Source organism: Channa argus, chromosome 19 (assembly GCF_033026475.1).
Source record: "Channa argus isolate prfri chromosome 19, Channa argus male v1.0, whole genome shotgun sequence".
NCBI classification, from domain to species: Eukaryota; Metazoa; Chordata; class Actinopteri; order Anabantiformes; family Channidae; genus Channa; species Channa argus.
The window spans coordinates 21,249,257-21,268,042 of NC_090215.1; positions in this window are offsets into that span (position 1 = coordinate 21,249,257).

Sequence of the window (18,786 nt, forward strand, 5' to 3'; positions counted from 1 at the left end):
TATTTTTACTTGCACCAGTGTACCTTCAAATAAATAAGTACTCCCTCTGTTTTTAGCAAATACCAGCAGATGGCGTTTTAAAGATAGACAAAGGTCAAAGGGCAACTGCACTGGGTTGATGAACCACATGTGTTGACCCATTAATATCTTACTGTACATGACTCAGTTGATACCAGGTTTTCCTGCAGACTAAGCAGCTCTTGTGAATTACTGCCCCTCACTGGTAGTGGTAGTAGTGTCAATGCCTCATTTGTGGCTGCTGTACTTGATTTCTTTAAGTTAGTTTCTCTCAACAACAATCAGTTTATAAGTTTGTTCCTCTGCAATAACCACTAACTTGATGAAAAATAGTAAGAACATCTTCTTGTTGATATAATGTTGGGAGGAGGAGGCTGCTGCATCCAGCACCAGAATGCTGTCTTCCTCTCTTTGCTTTCCTTTCTCTTTTTCTTGTCTCTTTCTCCACCTCTGTCTCCAGGGACACAGTGTCCACGTCCTTCTTGCGGTGGAACCAGAAGCACCCCCTCCTTTTCTGCTTTTTCATGCACAAAGCTTCCACGTCCTCTTCTCCTGTAGAAGTTTGACTGTCTCCTGCTCAAGCTCTTTCTTGTCCAGTTGGATTTTTTTCTTTTCTGTCTTTTCTGCCACCAGCTGCTGTTCTCCTGTTGGAGGAAGAGATGAGGAGCTGCTGTCTGTGCCTCTAGTCTCCCAGACCTGGTTCTTGTCAGAGACCTCTTTCCTGAGATCTTCCTGAAGACTGGTGCATTAGTCGTCATGTTCTGTCAGACTCTGCAGCTGCTCCTTTAGCTTTTTCACCATCTGCATGTATTTCTAACATGTTTTGTTGCTGTTCCGTGTGATTAACATGCCCTGGAGAATCTGCTCCTTTTGCTGCCAACTCTGTCTCGCTCTTTCTCCAGCTGTCACCCACGTCTTCACACACACTGAGCTAGAGATGGTTCAGTCAGTGACACTTGACTCTCAGCCTCTGATGGTCTGTCAGAGGATCCTTTGTTCCTCACTGTAGACCTTGTCCTTGGCCTCACTTTTCATCCTTCAGTATCTCCATCTGATGCTGCAGCTCGTCATTACGGTGCAGAACTTCACGCAGACATGTTTGCAGATGCCTCACATCCCAGGAAACCTCAGCAATCACTTTAGGATCAAGATGAAAAATTGGTAAGGCTGTCTTTTATAAATATTGTCACTGTTTATGCCTGTACATGAACATATTTTCACAGCGTGTTAGAAAACACATGGTAAGAAATACGGAAAAATACTGCCAGTGCTCATGATCACACTGGATCAGTAGAGGAGGTTTGGATGAACTGTAACTGCAGAAGACTCTGGTATTCAGTCTGCCTTTGTGAACATCTGGGACTTGGTTACCACCTCAGCATGGACACGTGTAAAACTTGATTTCCTAGCTTTGATCTCCTCAGACACTGTGAGAAGCACGGTATTCTGTCCTCCCTCTCGAGCCTGTAGTTGGATAAACAAATGATATTTCTTTTCCTCGTTTTTAATCCCTTTAATTGCGGAACGATAACTACTTGCAGCCTCGAGGCTCGTTCCACTAATTAATTAGGGTTAAAAGCTAAAAAAAAATAATCTTTGAAGAATTCATTTGAATATGTGCCTCATTAGGGATACAAAAAATCCTCCCCAGTAATTCATCATTTATTATATGTAAAATATTGAGGACCCAGGTGAGACGCTCTCATTTTGTCAATCAAGAGTTTGAAGTTACCCGCTGTCTTTGAGAAGTTGATCATTGAGGAGGCGTCACTCATTTCTAATGTGCTGTTTAAGTTCACGTGAAGCAGGGAGCAGCTCGTGAGGGGGAGGAGGGTTTGACAGAAACACTGAGGCCCAGGCTTCACCTGAGGCCTCCACCTGCTGCTGCAGTAAATTCCCTCAGGTAACATGTGGTGTTGTTTTCCTGTAACTGTGTTAAGGGTTTTATAGTCCCAGGCTGCAGCTAACAGGCTCAGACTCTTCTGTTGTTGGTCAGGTTTTTATTCTCTTTTAAGTGAAGTTAGAAGGTAAAAAGGGGGCGGAGCCTGAAGCATGAGGTTGAAAAACATTGCAGGAAGCTCAGTGATTGGCTGCAGGGAACAAAGGCGAGTGCAGAAGTGGCGATAAATGATTTGAGGAAGGATAAAGACACTGAACTCAAAAACGTGTCTTTTTTTATGATTGGTTAAGTTGAAGAAGCACTGAGCCGCTAACAAACTGATAAATGAGGTTGTGAGAAAAGGTTTGATCACCTGAACCGGGAGGATTGTGCTCGGTTCTATGTTTGTTTGGGTCATTACACCGTATGCGTGTAACATTAGCTGTGCGCTAACGTCAGCCTGACGGGTTAGTCTGACAGATTATTATGATGGCAGAGACTCTCACAGAAGGTTGTGTTGAGTGTGTGGGTGCAGGTAAAATGATGAGACAGTGTTGAGTCTTGTCAGTGTCCAGAGCCCAACACAACACACTGGTTACTGAGTTGTTACTTATTATTTTAAAAACATTTCCTCTGTCAGTGATATTTGGATTTATTAGTGTTGTTATTTCCTCTGTTTCTTTGTGGAAAATCCACTTTACTCACATTTGTCATTATGAATGCACAGTTGAAGGCTTTTCGGGACTCACACACACTCAGTATAAGGTTTGTTTGTTAGCTTTTTCTGGTTCCCAAATGCACATGTGCATCGTGTTTTTTGCCTTTGTTGCCTTAATATTACATTAGTTTTGTCTCATGTCTTCGCCTTGTAGGGTTTTTTTTTCACTGAGGACCTTTGTTGCATGCCACGCCCCTTTTCTCCCTCCATGTTTTCTGCATTTAACAAGGAATTTTTGATAAAGACTACAGTAGGATGCTTCCTACTGTATGTGATGCTGCTGAAACACGATTGATCTATGTTCACCATGGAGCCTGAACACATCACTTGTGCTCTGTTACCTGTGGGCTCATTGTGTCTTCGACCACTTCCATGACCTTCACAGTGAATTTAATGTTTTACCTCACGGTCCTGTTCAGATTGATTACTCTTATCATTTTGTTTATTAGTAAGTCATATGTGGTGAGCTAAAAGCCTGCTACACACACACACACACACACACACACACACACACTTCCATCATGAGTCTGAGTGATGACATTGAATCATCGGCCAGAGGTGGATGAAGGTTCACTGCTACGTGTGTGAGATGCAGCAGAAGAGAGTGGGTTCATGTGAGGAGACGGGCACTGCAGAGTGTGTGTGTGTGTTTTCAGTTAATAGCATTTACAGTGGTGGGAGGGGGAGCTGTGAGCTGTCCTCAGATGACACAAACAGGAGAGCTGCTGCTGTGTGTGTGAATATGGAGTGCTGCTCGTCATGTTTGTGTGAGTAAATGTGAATCAGTGCTGCTGCGTGAAAATTCTTTCTTCATTCCTATGTTGTCACCTCCGCTTTATTTACACAGCTCCAGTTCACAAAAATGCCAAAAAAAAATCAAGTCGTCCAAGTGTAAGAAAAGTTTGCCTGGAAACTTCCCCTGGTTCCTGACTAGCTGCAGACAATCGGCTGTCATTTTTATCACAATATGAAGAAACTGAACACAGTGACCTGGGGGCCAGAACACAGCAGGGACAAACTTATTTACTTAGCTGCACATATCTGCAGGACTGGGAGGTTTGGGATGTATCAGCCTGATGAGGTGGGGGTTGTCTTCGGAACATCCGAAACTCTTTTTGAATGGTGAAGGGACATGGTGGTGGATCGTTTTGTGCTTCTGCCTTACAATTAAAAGGTCCCTGGCTTGAATCCTCAGCCAGCTGCAGAATTTCTGTGTGGGGTTTGCATGTTCTCTGCAGGTACCCGTTTTGTATGATATCTCACATCATCAAAACCCAGTCCACCTGCCAGAGTTTCTGAAGGCTGCTCCAATGTGTTTTGCTGTCACAGAGGAAATTAATTCATCACGAATAAAAACAAGTTCATCGCATCTCCTGACGTATTTAGTGCCGAGAACATCTGTCAAACAGAAACAAAAAGGCAGAAAAATGTTGTGTGAAGGTGTGTGACTGATAGACAAGAGACACTAATGTGTGTTTTGTTTCAGGTTTTACTTCAGCGTCACGATGATGAGATTCTCTTCTCCCTGGATTAATGAGATTATGGGAGTCATAAAGTGTCTTCTGTCCCACATAAATTAAATCAATTTCAAACAGAAACATGAAAAGTTTTGTAAGTCTGCACCCACAAGAACTGGGTGTTCTGTAAGATCACATATTTTTTGTGTTTTTAAAACATTTTATTGATATTTGTGATACAAACTTCAAGTCATGAATCGGGCTACAGACTCACAGATGTTAGAGTGAGCAGATGGCTGCTGGTTTTAGTCTTTTTATGGCTTTTATTATCAAAAATATAAACACTGAATAGTCTGATTATAAAATAAAAGTTTAGATGTGTAGACACCTCATTTATAAGAGCCACAGTTGCAGGGGGCGCTGCAGAAATACGTCTTCTTTGATCTGCTTCCTTTTTGAGAGCAGAAACAAAATGTTTGCACTTGATGTCGAAGCCTCCTGAATGTAGCACAGCCAAAGGTCCTCACAGGTATAAGTGACAGCAGGAGTGTGAGTCATGCTTTAGGTTCATCTGCAGAGCTGCTGTCTGATGGGCCGTCAGCATGCCATTAGACTGATTAGTAGGAGCAGAGCAGCATGTGACTGTGAACACTGCTTTCCACATATTGTGTTTGTGTGAAATAATTGGATCCCAAAAGGAATAAACGGAGTAAACTAATTGTAAAGCAGCGGGAGACTGTGTGTGTGTGTGTGTGTGTGTGTGTGTGTGTGTGTGTTGTGTGTGAGTGAGTGTGTGTGTGTGTGTGTGTCTGCGTGTGTGTGCGTATTCTACGTCTGTGTGCATATGGAAATTCACCCGCTGTGTAAAGCAGAGAGGGACCATCAGGTCATTTACATATCTCTGTCTCTAACTGTTCAGGATTTCAGACTAATCCAGATGTTAATTACTTTCAAAGGCAGACGGATGAAATGGATTTCACCTGAATCCATCAAACATGGCAACCTGCCGTCAATTGCTGATTGAAAAATGTGGTTGTAAGATGAGTTAGAGAGGATCCATGCACACAGTAGAAGATATAACGATTGTGTAAGAGACAATGCCCTAAATAACCAGGCTGCCAGTGACAGATCGTCCCACAGATATGCAAAGATCAACTTCAGATAAAGTGTATTTCTGTCATGTGTTGATACGTCTAATACACAATCGTATCATCATCAACTTTTTGAGCTTCATTGTGTGACATATAAATCACAAATTCAAAAACACCAGACAAACTTTATAGTTGCATTTGCCTGATATTTGCAGAAGAACTAAAACGATAAAGTTTATCCTGTGGGCAGCCCTGCTTTGATAAACACAGTTTTGATATTTCACGTGCAACTAATCAATGAGGGATCCGGGTGAGCGGCACATTATAGACGCCACCAAAACTGCCTTCTTTCTCCTGTATGACAACAATTCAATCTTCTCTGCGCACAACTGATGGAGACATATTCATGCCTTCGTATCGTCCAGATTGGACTACTATAATGTTTTGGTTTCAGTTCTCCCCCTGAGCTAGTTCTAGAATTCTTCAAAATCCAGAAGATTGGACCATGTTACACCAGTATTCTCCTCCCATCACTGGCTCCCTGTTCATGTCAGATCAGACATTAATATGCTTCCAATGACCTACAAAACCTTTAATACTTCGTGTCAAGCATCTAATCTCCTTCAACCTTATATTCCATCTCGTATTCATCACTCCCAGAGTTTCCTTTGCTTTTCCCACTATGGCCGTCTACTCTAGAATAACCTCCCTGCTGACATCACTCTGACTGCAGAGGTTTTTAAATCCAAACCTAAAACTCATTTATTTACCTAAACTTTCAATTACTGCTCTGTTTACGAGGTTTGTACCTGCTACCAAATCCTGGTTTCACTCTCAGTTGACTAACTTAATTATAAATGTAATTAGGGACTCAGATTGTTCAGTATGGTCCATGTAGTCCTGCATCTTCTAACCATCTGTTTTTAATTTATACAAGCACATTAGCATCCAGGCTGTTGTTAAATTGAATTGAGCTCGTTTTTCTGTGGCGGCAGCTCTTCTGAAAGTGTAATGACCTCAGGTTGTGATTGGTCAACGACCCAAATGAAGGTGACTCACTCTAACCTGTGAGATTGAGATGAGACAGGATGGAGGCCCCAACTGTGACTGTGCTCCACATCCCTGTGAGACAGCAGCGCAGCTGAGTGATGTGCACATGTTGACCTGTGATGGAGTCCATTGGGTACGTATTTTGAAGATGGGACTGATAGCAGCTCCTTAATTTGGACTTGTGTTGACGTGAAGAAGTGACAGAGGAGCGTCTGAAACCTCTGCGGTAACAAAAGTGTGTCAGAGCTGGTGAAGGCGTCGACTCTCTGCCTATTACCTCCAACTGTCACTGTGATGGACACGGAGACGGGAAGCCTTGGTCAACATGCTCTGAATTTCGCAGCAGCCCCCGAGAGGAAGAAAATGGGAGTAAAAAATGAGGACGACAGTGAGTAATGGTCCCTCGTCTGTCCTCCTGCTCTGCTTCCTTCTCTGAAGGTCGTTACAGGTCTGATATTTATGGCCACATTTCCTTCCCTGCATCTTTTCTACTGCCTGTTTAAATCCAGAGAATTTCAGAGTATCTGTACTACACAATAACGTGAATGTTTTTCCTATTTAGACTGATTCGGAAATTAGATTATTTTGATTCTTTTAATGATCAGTTCATGTTGTTCAGGTTATTGCTTGCCATACTTCTGCATAATTTACATTTTGTTTCTGATTTTTCTGCCACCTGGTTTGATTTATTGACTTTCTACTCAAACAGTTCCTCAGATTTTTGCTTATTCTGCAACAATACATTATGTCTGTAAAATTATGGATATTGTTTTTGGAAGACGGTTTATACATGTTCTCTGCCCAAGATGTTGGACCAAACATCCTAACACACACTATTGTAAAAAGGTATGTTCCTTTAAAATATGCCTGGATCAGCACCAGTACTGATCCATGGGATTGTCTTACTTTAAGTGTGGGGTGTAGCATGAATAAATTCCTAATAGTGTTCATCCATTTTCCATTTCTACAAGCTCTGTGAGATGAGATTGATTGGTGCTTGTGTGTCAGTGCTGGCTGAAGCTTCAGTGATTCAGTTTTTAAAAAATGACTAGACGTTGTTTTAATCTAACCCAGTCTGTGTACGGTTTGTTCCAGCGGAACTGTTTATTATTATTGACAACTCAATGCATGTAAATAGCATCACGAGGAAAAAAAAGCATAATGACCTACACAGCCCTGAGAGACAGTGTGTCAGTGTTGGCGTCCCTGCTCAGCCCATTGACCTCATAACCTTTGTGTGATCAGAGTGAAGATAATTAAATATAAAAAGGTTTTTCAGCATCTGCAGTGCTGAGAACACTGTGGGGAATAAGCAGCTCAGTTGTTACTAACGTGAACGTGGCCTTTGAGTCACAGCAACCACAACAGACGTCTGGATCTGTCTGCAGTGCTCAACGCTGCCACTTGTATCAGACAAACAGTGGTGTGAAATGATTTGCGGTTGTCAGCATTTAAAACACCCCAGTGGAAACCAACTTTAGACTTTTCTCTACCAACTGTGAATACGCGAACGAAGGAGTAAAACCTCCTGAGCAGCCCATTGTCCAAACACTTTTGAACTGCTTAAATTGAACAAGTGTTTATAAAATGATTGTAACTCCCACACAGTTCATTTCAAATCCACTGCAGAGCTGTTCCACTGTCCAAATAGTTATTGTATTTACCTATTTTAGCTCAGACCTGTCTCAGTCTTTGAAGGTTTTGCCTTGGACTAGGTTTATTGACTCTGACTTTTCTTGGGTTCCCACATGTGTCTCTGTCTTGTACTGTGGTTATTTATACTCCAAGCACCTGGTTTCAGGTCTGCCAGTCTCATCGGGTCTGATGTGTCTTTGTTTTATTTCCACACTGATTCTGACTGACCTCAGCTTGTTGAGACTCACATGTGACTTAAGCCCAACCACAATTTTACCCTTGTCCCTAACCCTGCACTGCTATGTGTCCCCTCAAAACTGTGAGAGCAAACAGAGAAGTGAGGGACTGAACCTTGGAATCAGATCCTGCCTGTTAGTAAGTTTTTGCTCTATTGACTTTTCTGGTTTCCCTTTTCTTTTAGTCCTGACTGAGTCTTGGAACCGTTGATTTCCTCGGCTGAACGGTGCCTGTTTGCTGGTAGAAGTCAGTTTGATGTTTCCAGGTCCATCCCTGGGCAGCAGAACAGCCTCCCTCATGTCTGAAAGACATCACAGATTATTAGTTATTATTATTAAAAACACTCAGCGCAGAGCGACTGTTTGTCCTTCAGCCGTCTGCTGTGCTTTTCCCTCCAGCCTCCATTAGACACTACAGTCTAAATGAGAGCTGGTGACTAAAGGCGGGGGGGGGATTCGGGATGCCTAGCAACAACCACTTACAGCAACCTCCCCCATAACACACTCGAACTCATCCCTGCACCTCGTCCACAGAGGCAGGGACACCATGCCACCTGCTGATTTGATCAAATAGGACATTGTTAATTCAGTCAATTAGAGCCCGTGTTCATTTGTCCAATTAATCCTCGTGCTAATTGATGATCTGAGAGGCAGAGTTGGAAGTTGTTGGGTCTAATGAGGTGAGCTGCCAAACACGCTAACAGTGAGTTTGATTGACAGCTGGAGCAGCTGCTCAGTGTTTGGATCCTGACCTCCGTGCTGAAGATTTAGTGCTCTTCACTTCTTTCTCACCCTGATTTTCAATCGAATGAGCAGCAGCAGCTCAAAGACGCACTGAGAAATGACAGCTAATTAGGCCTGGACACGTCACAGAGCATGTAGAGGTTAAATCAACTGCAGCCTTTAAACAATGTTATTCTGCTCGGGCCGTGGCTTCTGATGCATCTATCACTTTGACCGGTTCTTCACCTTCACCTGAAGGTGGAACAAATCTTTCACAGCTCGTCTTTATCCTGACGTCCTCTCAGAGAAAACAGAGCCGAGAAACAAGAGAGGATGAAGACCCAGATACATTTGAAAAAGGAATGTCCCAGGATGTCCGCTGGTCCAGGTCAGAGAGCCTGAGTAAAGACAGTCTGGATGTCTCATCAGCCTGTATCCTGAGCATCCAGTGTATCTTTAGTCTTTAAGTCCCTTTCTCTGAAATTCTGTGTACAACTACAATGATTGTGTTTTGAGCTCTGAGCACTTTGAGGACACAGGTGACCTACATTGTGCTAACATGCTGTGCTTCTGTGTGGATACTATGTGAGGGACATGCAGAAGTTTTAACTCAGGTGTAAAAGTCGTACAAGATCTATTAACCAATTAATAATCAATGGTTGAATCTTTTGCTGCTTGGTTCATTTTTAGGTTGGAGCTGGAGGTTGTAACTATAAATACCCTTTTTCTTTTATTCCAGTTTAAAGATAAAATTTAAGTCATTAGAAATGTTTGATATGAGGTTTTGAGGAAGGTTCTGGTCCAGTCTTTAGCTGTGATTGAGTCCTGTCCCCTGTCTGTGTGACTTCAGCCATATTTGTATTATAATAGAAAATGAAAGGTGCTTAGCTGTTCCTGCCATTTGTCTCTGATGAGATTTGTGAGTCCACACCAGTGGATGTTTGTGGTCCCTGCAGAGCTGCAGAACCAAGCTCTGAGGACAACACTGACTCTGAGTTGGTCTAACTAACTTGTGATATTTCCACATGCAGCAGTTACAGCGTAATGTGATTGTTCATGTGCAGTGTGGTTTGTGTCCATCGGGTGTATCTGTCCGGTTTTACTTGTCTTTTCGTGTGGTCTCCACCACCTCCTCAGGGAAAGAAATGGTTTATGTTCCCCAGCTGCTCTCTGACAGTTTCAGCTCTGCTGTCAGTTACCTCCAGCTAACACTTGTTTCTCCTGTAATTGAGCCACGCTAACAGTTTTCCTTTGCTTCCAGTGTTTGTGCTAAGCTAGGTTAACATGGACATATGCTGTCACTTTATTTGAATGGATTCAAAGACACTGCAGCTCTATTTACAGCCAGGTGTAAGAAGTTATTTGTAAGAAATACACATAAAGTTTGTATTTCTTTAAATTCCTGGAATGAAATGTAACAAAAGGCTCTGAGCCTGTTGGAGTTATTGGCATTTCATTGAAATGTCAGTCTGTTGCTGGTGTGTGTCTCTTTATTGGCTCCTCATTCACCTCCAGTCCTCAGGCTGAGCTGCTGCCAAGGAGACTGATGATAATAGTAATTATTTAGAGAAAGATTCACTCGGTCTCTGTCCATGCTCCTTTATCTCTTTCTCTTTGTGTTGCCCTTTAATCTGGGACTCACACACACTCGTAGGTTTTGTGCTGAAGCTGACGTTTAGTGAAATGGATCTGAAATGATTGTGTAACATGAGGACAGGAGTTGAGTGATGTTGTGTCTTTTGTGTACTTACTCGTCCATAAACTGTACCAAAGTTGGACATGTTTGTGTTGGGCTCGGACTCACCATCCATTTCCATTTTGTCCTTGTGTCTCTGCAGACTTCTGAAGCAGATTAATTAAAGCTCAGCATGAACCAAATGTTTCATCTCTTCCTCATCTTCTCGTCTGACCTGTTTTTTTTCCCACTGACTTTATACAATCACATCTGCTACAGCTGAAAGGTGAAGAAATGTGCCTATTTGAGGAGAACTGATTTTTTATAGAAGCAACAAATACAGTCCTGTTTCTGGTTTGTTAAATCTTGGCCAACTACCATTTTACAGGATCATTATCCTGTAAAATGAAGCTTTTTCCTGGTTGCAATGCAAATGAACTTCACTCATCATAAAGAGCTTTCATTTCTTGCTGGCAGTCAATCTGTCAGAGCAGGAGTCACATTCGTCTTCATTCATTCAACCTATTATTTACCTCGGCCCATTGTTCCTTCCTTTTCTGTTAATAATCATTTTCCACTGAAAGCCTTGATGTATTTGAGAGTTAATTTCAGTATAATTTTCTAATCAAATGCTCCTGATATGCCTCGAATAAGCATTGGAGTGACGAGTGAGACTTCACCTCAGCTCAACAATCATTATTCCCCATGACAAATACCCACTTTATTGCCTCTGTTTTATGTTTGAAACAATGGGTTTAAATAATTTTATTCTGCTCTGAAAATGAAGTTCTTTGTTATCTGTCATTCCCTCAGCGAAATGATTCAGGACAGCACTCATTTAAGGGGCTACTCTTTGGGGATTTGGTGTCCAAGGTCAACACGTGTCCAGGAGGATGCAAAGGATGAAATTATCGTGGCCACTTCTTGTTTCTAGATTTCCCCACATGGACACAACATCAGTATTTTCCCCTGTCTCTGGTTGCAGGTCACTGCATCCCTTGCAATGTCCACTGTGTCCAGAGGTTCTGTTTGTAAAGGTTTTAGAAAATGTCACATGCATGAGCTACAACACTTCACAATGTCCCTGCCTTCTCATGTGACCTTTAAAAATGTGTCTTGAAACAGTGGGTTTTGTGCCACCTGACTGTTTCGGGCGTTGGGGATCTGATTGTTGCTTTGGGTGAAAGAAGTTCAAGTCCTGAACAAGGCTTTTGATTCTAAAACAATCCCCAGAAAAAGTTCCATAGGAGCAAACCCACACAGGCAGATGCAGAGAGCCACAAGATTGATTATGTTCTTTGCTCTCTGCAGACCTCACATCTGATTAGCTGATGCAGCCAGTGGTACAAAATTCAAGAACAGAAAAAAGAAAATCAATGTGATTTCTGCTTCCTCGCTCATTCTGAATTCCTGCTGCACTTCCTGAACACTGAAGCACAGTTTTACCCTGCAGATGTGTCTATGTGACCTTTTCAGATGGTCAGCTTTTAGCTTTTACTGCTGAAGTGCAGGAGTTACTAACCTTTACCATTGATAAGTGTTTTCATGGACAGAGCTGGTTGGAGGTGGTAAACAGCCGCCTCTGAGTCACTTTTTGATTTTGGATTTTGTGATTGGTCATTAACACGGCCAAGAAATGAAGCAATAAATGATAAAGTTGGCAACTGAGACATAACAGGGGAGATCAAGGAAGATAAAATGCTCTGGTTTTCTTGGTGATCTTTGGTTCTTCCCTTTGTTTTGCCTTTTCCTCCTTATTTAATGTCTCTTTCGTCTTTCATTCTTCTCTGGTCTTTGTTTTGTCTCCCTCTGTGTGTCCTTGCAGTGACTGATAACTGAACGCCACATTAAACTTTTATGCTGCTAACAAACAAAGGAGATGGCTTTAGCTGGGCGACAATAGGCTTTGACTCTGGCATGAAAAGATGGAGGCACCAACATTAATTAGGAAGAGGGAAACAGAGGGTAAAGACTGATTAATGCAGGAGTGTTCACACACAATGTATCAAAAATAATAAAAACCATAAATATTAAAGGATTTTGCAAATTTTCTCTTTGTGATTTCAAACACTGATTTTGAATATTCTGAAAACCTAAATATCTAAAATACTCCGTCTTTATAATCAATCAAGTGTGTATGACTGTTGCCATGACGAGGAAGGTCCATATCACCACCAGCCATTTTGCTGCTATTTCAAGAGATACCTGCAGCCGCAGGGGCACTATTTTCCCCATGTTCAAGATTCGCTCTTAAGGGTAGGGACAAATCTCGATCTCGATGGGCATTTTTGTTAGAGTGTTGAGTGACTACAAGAGCTTTGCTTTTGGTTTGCTCCATAAACCTGACTTTTGTCCCATTGACCTTGATATGAAATTATTTTTTAATGGATGTTCACAATGACCTGAGACAGCTTTGCTTTGATGTGATTCAGTTTAAGAGGACAGACAGTAGACTGACCAGCAGACAGCAGAACACTCTAGACCAGCAGCCGAACAGAATTAGACCAGCAGACAGCAGGTAAAAGGTCTGAAAAGGTTCCTGGTCAATTCCTTGGACATAAAATAAAAGAACTCAGTGTTCCAGATGGAAGCAATTTAATAATTTTCCAGCTTTTGTAAGCTGATTTATAGGACCCCAGGTTTTCCGGAACATAATAATCACACACGCATATGCGTCCTGTGTGTTTTCCTGCCTGCTTGACAACACATGATTGTGGCATCAGATCCGCCTATATACTTTTTAAGTTGGTACAGTATATCAGACAGACGAGGTAAGAAAACCGGTGCAGGATAAATTTGCATAGAAGTTCTGTCGTGTCTCGTGGACTTTGTTGTTTTAACGTAAATGTGAACACGCATTCCCGAGCAGAGAAAACCGAGCAGGACACCGAGGGATGGAGGAGCAGCAGCAGGCTCATCTTAACAGAATAAAAGAGAATCGACTGAGTTATAGACAGAAGCTCTTCCTGCTGTTTTATTGTGTTGGTTGCAGCTCTTCAGTACCTTCCTGGATGGTAGGTCACACACGCAGAACTAATCTTAAAATCCCTCGCTGCATGAAAAATGCATGAGAGTGCGGCTCAGTGTGTGTTTGTGATGATAGCTGTGCAGCTGTGGAAAGCTGCTGTCTGATGAGCTGCTGGGAGACTTAGAAACTCCCAAACCAAATTCCCCCTGTAAGAGGCATTAGTCCATGAAAAAAATTATATTTTTAAATACATCTCTTCTCTTTTACTACAATGGAATGAAGAGTTCCTTTGTCTCACATAGTTTTGCATGTCTGGACAATTTTTTAGAAGCATTTAACTTGTTTCTTTAAAATAAAAGGTATAAAAGCAAAACTTTATCTACTGAATCATCAGTTTTCCGCTGTTTATGTGAGTCACGGTAGATTATGTGGATAATGAGCGTCTCCACCATCACTCCTGCAGAGAACCCCCTTATCTGACAGTTTTGGTTGGTCATGGTCTCAGGAGTCTGGAGACTGGAGTCTCTTTGTAGTTGTCTTTGCATGTTCAGTTTGTATCTCATTTGGGCCTTTTTGAGTCCCTTGGGGCATTTTTGCATGTCTCTGCGATGGTCTTCATGATGACTTTACTCCATTCTATGTGACGCTTGTAATTTGACATTTTGCATCAGTTGTGTGGTGATACGAAGACTGAGGGAGTGAAAGTTTGAGCGGATCATTATGAACTTGTAGTTGGGTATTGTGCGCCGCCTGCTTCTGACTCATTTACCTCTCAACACCAAGTGTTACTAAATATGAGCTGAATATTATAATGCAATCAGCCACAGTCTGATACTTGTGTGTAGATCTGCTGTGTTATTAACTGAGGACTAAAGCATCTACCCCCCCCAGACACACACACTTAAACAAAAAAGTCATTTGTATCTTTATTGTGCAGCTGATGGAGACATAGAATAAAGGACAGAGAGTTACTCATGGACAAAGTGAAGTGTCATGCTGCTGCTGCTTCAATAACTGTCACCTCAGCTTTTCCCAACGCTCCTACTCGCCTGTTTTCTCATTCCCAGTACTTACCCTGCACTGCGTCCACTCCCATTCGGACAGACCGTCCTGCTGCTCCTGCTGCTTTTTCTTGCCGACTTTGAGAAGCTGAACAGTAATTAAATTTGAATATTTGTGTCACTGTTTCCCTAAATTGTATCTTTTGCTTTTACTACCAGAAAACCTGAAGTCCTCATTTTTATCTTTTTATCTTGGCCTCTTTTAGTTACAATAATTGTAATAATTTATAAACTTTATACCTGAAGGGATCTTTTGATTTAATATCATTAAATTGATGTTATTTATATCTAGTGAACATGTTTGATAAGACGGAAACTGCTTCACTGTTACCCAGCCAACCTTTTTTCTGTGTGATCCACATTTAGTTGTGCTGTTGTTGGACAAAAGCGTGTACTCGCCCTCTTCTTTTTCCTTTCTCCTCGTTTTAATCTCCTCTTCACTCACACTTCACCTCCATTATGCCTCACCCTCGTCCATCTGGGATCGATGGAGCTCAGCTCGCTCGCTCTTTTTCCCTCTCAGGCCCAAACTCTTCAATAAAATCTGAAATGTTGTCGCATTGATCCTCAGGTCACAGCGTTCAAGATGAGACCACAACTAAAAATCAAACTTATTTTTCTCTGCAAACGTTCACACAGGATCAGATCATCAAGGTGAGTGGAAACAGACTGAAGCTTGTTTTTTAAGCCAAACAGTTCATTATTCGCTTTAATGCTTTATGTCAGCTACAGCTGTAGGGGCATCAGGTGTCATCAGGTGTCTTCTAATCTGTGACCAGAAACTGTATCTGATGAAATGTTTGCTAAAGGACAAAGATGTGGTAATAGAACGTTTAGGAAGCAGTGTATTTTGGAACCAAAATGCAATAATGGAGTTGTTTGTACTTTTATAATTTTCCTCAATCAGAAAGTAAGAAGGAGTCTGATCAGTTTGCTTTCTTTCTGAGTGTTTTTTCTTTACATTGTGGACAGATCAGTGTACAGAGTTCAGAAGGGGGCTGTGCTAATATATGATGTGATTTTGGGATACGACAATAACCAAAAGCATAGGGACAGTCTCAGTTTGTGTCTCTTCCGCTCTGGAGAACCCAGCAATGTGCAAATTGCATATTTAATACGAAACCTTTGTTCTATTTCCTATGTTGCAAGTGCTCCAGCTGATGTTAGTTATACCAATACCTGCGCGTTCGTGCCAACTGAAGCAGTATAGTCCATGCCCACCGGTGAGTGGACCAAAAGTTGCTACGTGAGAGCTGAGCAACTTTGTATATTAATGAAAGCATTAAAACTAAAGGACTACATTTTATCTTGATGGCAACAAGTTGAAAGCATATGTTATAGAGATATGAACGGCATGTTACCTGGAGAGGTGTTTGTGTCCACATGATGACTCTTTTTCGACTCTGTCTTTGACCTCCACCACCTCCTGAGGGAAGTGTCTGCTGCCTTCTAAAGATGTTCACCAGCTGCTCTCTGACGATGTCAGTATGAAGGATATTTTTGACACAAAACTCAGCTGCAAGTCCAAAAGTAGACTTGGAGTTTTCACATTAAGAATATTTAAATTACATCTTTAAGGTCACGATATGTTTCAAGAAAACAAATGTAAATCAACGTGTGTGTGTGTGTGTCAGTGCTGTGGCTGCTGCTTTATTCAGCTCTGATAAGCTGCAGCTCTGTGTTTGCTCTCACAGCAGGAGGTTGCAGTTGCTCTATCTCTTCTGCAGCACTTCATTAAACTATCCTGCGGAGTCGACGTTCACATTAATATGTAGGAGAAAAACCAGTACTGGAAGTAATAGGGTCAGGGCAGGAGATCAGGTGACATCCTTTGGTTTAATGTCTATCCCAGCTGTCTTTGGGCGCGAGGCGGCATCCATCCCAGACAGGTCTCCAGTCTGTCTCAGGGCCAATGCAGAGAGACATACACAGACAGACAGCTATTCACACTCACATTCACAACTGGGGGCAATTTAGAGTCACTGATTAACCTAAAATCACATGTCTTTGGCTGTGGGAGAAAACTGGAGGAAACACACACAAGCACAGGGAGAACATGCAAACTCCACACAGAACAATGACAAACATGAGTAACATCCATGTAATTTCATTAAAACAGCCTGTAAAGTCTGTCTCACTGATCATCACTGGCTGCAGTCCACAGATGGACTATGGAGACAATATGAGCCAAACTCACCTTTCTAACCACTCACAGAATTTCACTTATTTCTGCTTGTTGCAGCTTTTGCTTATTGTAACCTGATAAGACTGATGCCTGTGCAGACTGTCTGTGAGCTGTGTGCAGCAGAGGGGATTGATTTTCCTCTCATGCTGCTGCTAATTGAACTCATATATTGTGTCTGAGCAGAATCTCAGCAGAAATGAAACGACTGGGTTTGTACATCCCTGCTGTTTTTTTTTTCCATTCTTTCTGATGTATGACAGCTTGGCTAAATATAAAAGAGCACGGACTGTTTTAGTGTTGAACCATGCAGAGTGAAGGTGGATCTGAGAGTCAAAGATCATCTGAGCTGTAAGATCTGATCTTTTCCTCTTTGTGTCTTGATGCTGTTTCGTTCAGGAGGAGCTCGAATAAAATGTTCCCGACAACTTGATGAGATCTTCGGAGGAACTTCTCCTTCCTTTGCAGCCTCCGTCTTTAACCAGGTCCGTCTTATAGACTGTTACATAAAGCTGTTATATAAGCAGCTGACAGCCTGGCAGGGCAACCGAGCTATAGTATGAATGAGGACAGAGACAGTGAGTGGGAGAGCAGAGAGATGGGATGGTGGATAAGAAAATGCAGTGGTTTCTCTTTATTCACATTTACAAAACTGGTTAACACATTTCTGACCGTGTTGACAACAAACTTCAGCAACAAACACAGTTTCAGCATCTACCTGACAGCTGTGCATTGTCACCTTGTGGAGACCAGATCCATTTCATGTGTTGGTTGACGTTTGGTTTGGTGTAGTCACAGGAACAGGAACCAGCCATCCTGATGTCCTCCCTACATGCTCTTTGTTTCATCACCCAACTTCTTACATTAACTGCCCTGCTGCGAGAAATATTTACCACAGAGCAAATCTGGATCAGATAGTCCTGTCCAGTTTCATAGAAACTAGAGCGAATTGCAATTTTAGCAAATAAATAAAACTATGTGTAAAGATTTGCATCCTTCAACCAGGAACCAGTTTGTTTGGAGCTAGGAAGAACCATCGTCCAGGCTTGGACCAAGAAGCTTCAGCAAACATGATGAAAAGGCTCCAACTGAAGATGAAGCTGTAGATCCTCCCCCCTCAGTGTGTGCTGGGTGTTTATGCCGACATATTTATGTGTGTGTGTGGGTGGATGGAGGGAGACACAGGCGCTGTTTCTCTTCATCCTGAGGCAAACTGAGAAGGAAAAGAAAAGAGGGAGTTCTTCATCCCGAGGCAGATTAAAAGTGTTTGTCTCCATCAGCAGAGCTTTGAGGAGAATAGTATTAGTTATCAGCTCGGCTCTGACTGATGTAATATCGCTAACCCCCCTCCTCCTCACAGTCACTCACTGCATAGCTCCAGTCCTAACCATCCATTAGCTGCACCTGCTTGTTCTTCAGGGAACATTAAAGCCTGTAGTCCATCAGATAAATGACGGAGACACAAAAAGAACTGTGAAGGAGAAAATACTTTCACTTGGGTTTGTGTCAGATTTTAATGTCAGAGCGACACACTCACAATCTTCTCTCTTTTCAGTCTGAGTCAAGGTCTGGACTCCATTGTCATCCAGCTTTAATAAAGAGAGCGACAGCGGTGGATGCTGAACAGAACAAAGAGTAAGACACGAACAAAGAGAGGCTGATGAAATATCATTACACCTCTGGAATGAACAGAGCAGCTGCTTTCAGCCTGAGAGCAACAAACTGTGGAAACTATTCAGCAAATGTGATGGATACAAAACTTCTGAAGTCCCACAGAGTGATTTCTCACCTTTAGTTCCCGTGTGTAGTTGAATCAGCACCAATCAGGACCGTGCATCAGCTAATCCCACATCAAATCATCCTGTATGTTCAGACTTTAACCTTCATCACACCTGCTTCAATCACCCACGTTATTACCATGTGCGCTGTGTTTCTCAGGCGAGAGCTCAGATTTATGTCTAACGCTCCAATCACCATTTGTGTGTGTGAGCTTCCTATTAATGTCCCTTTTATGGCAGCAGGCAGATGGAGGAAATGCCACACAGATGGAGGTGATGGAGGTGATAGTGCAGTCACCTGGTGTCACCCTGACA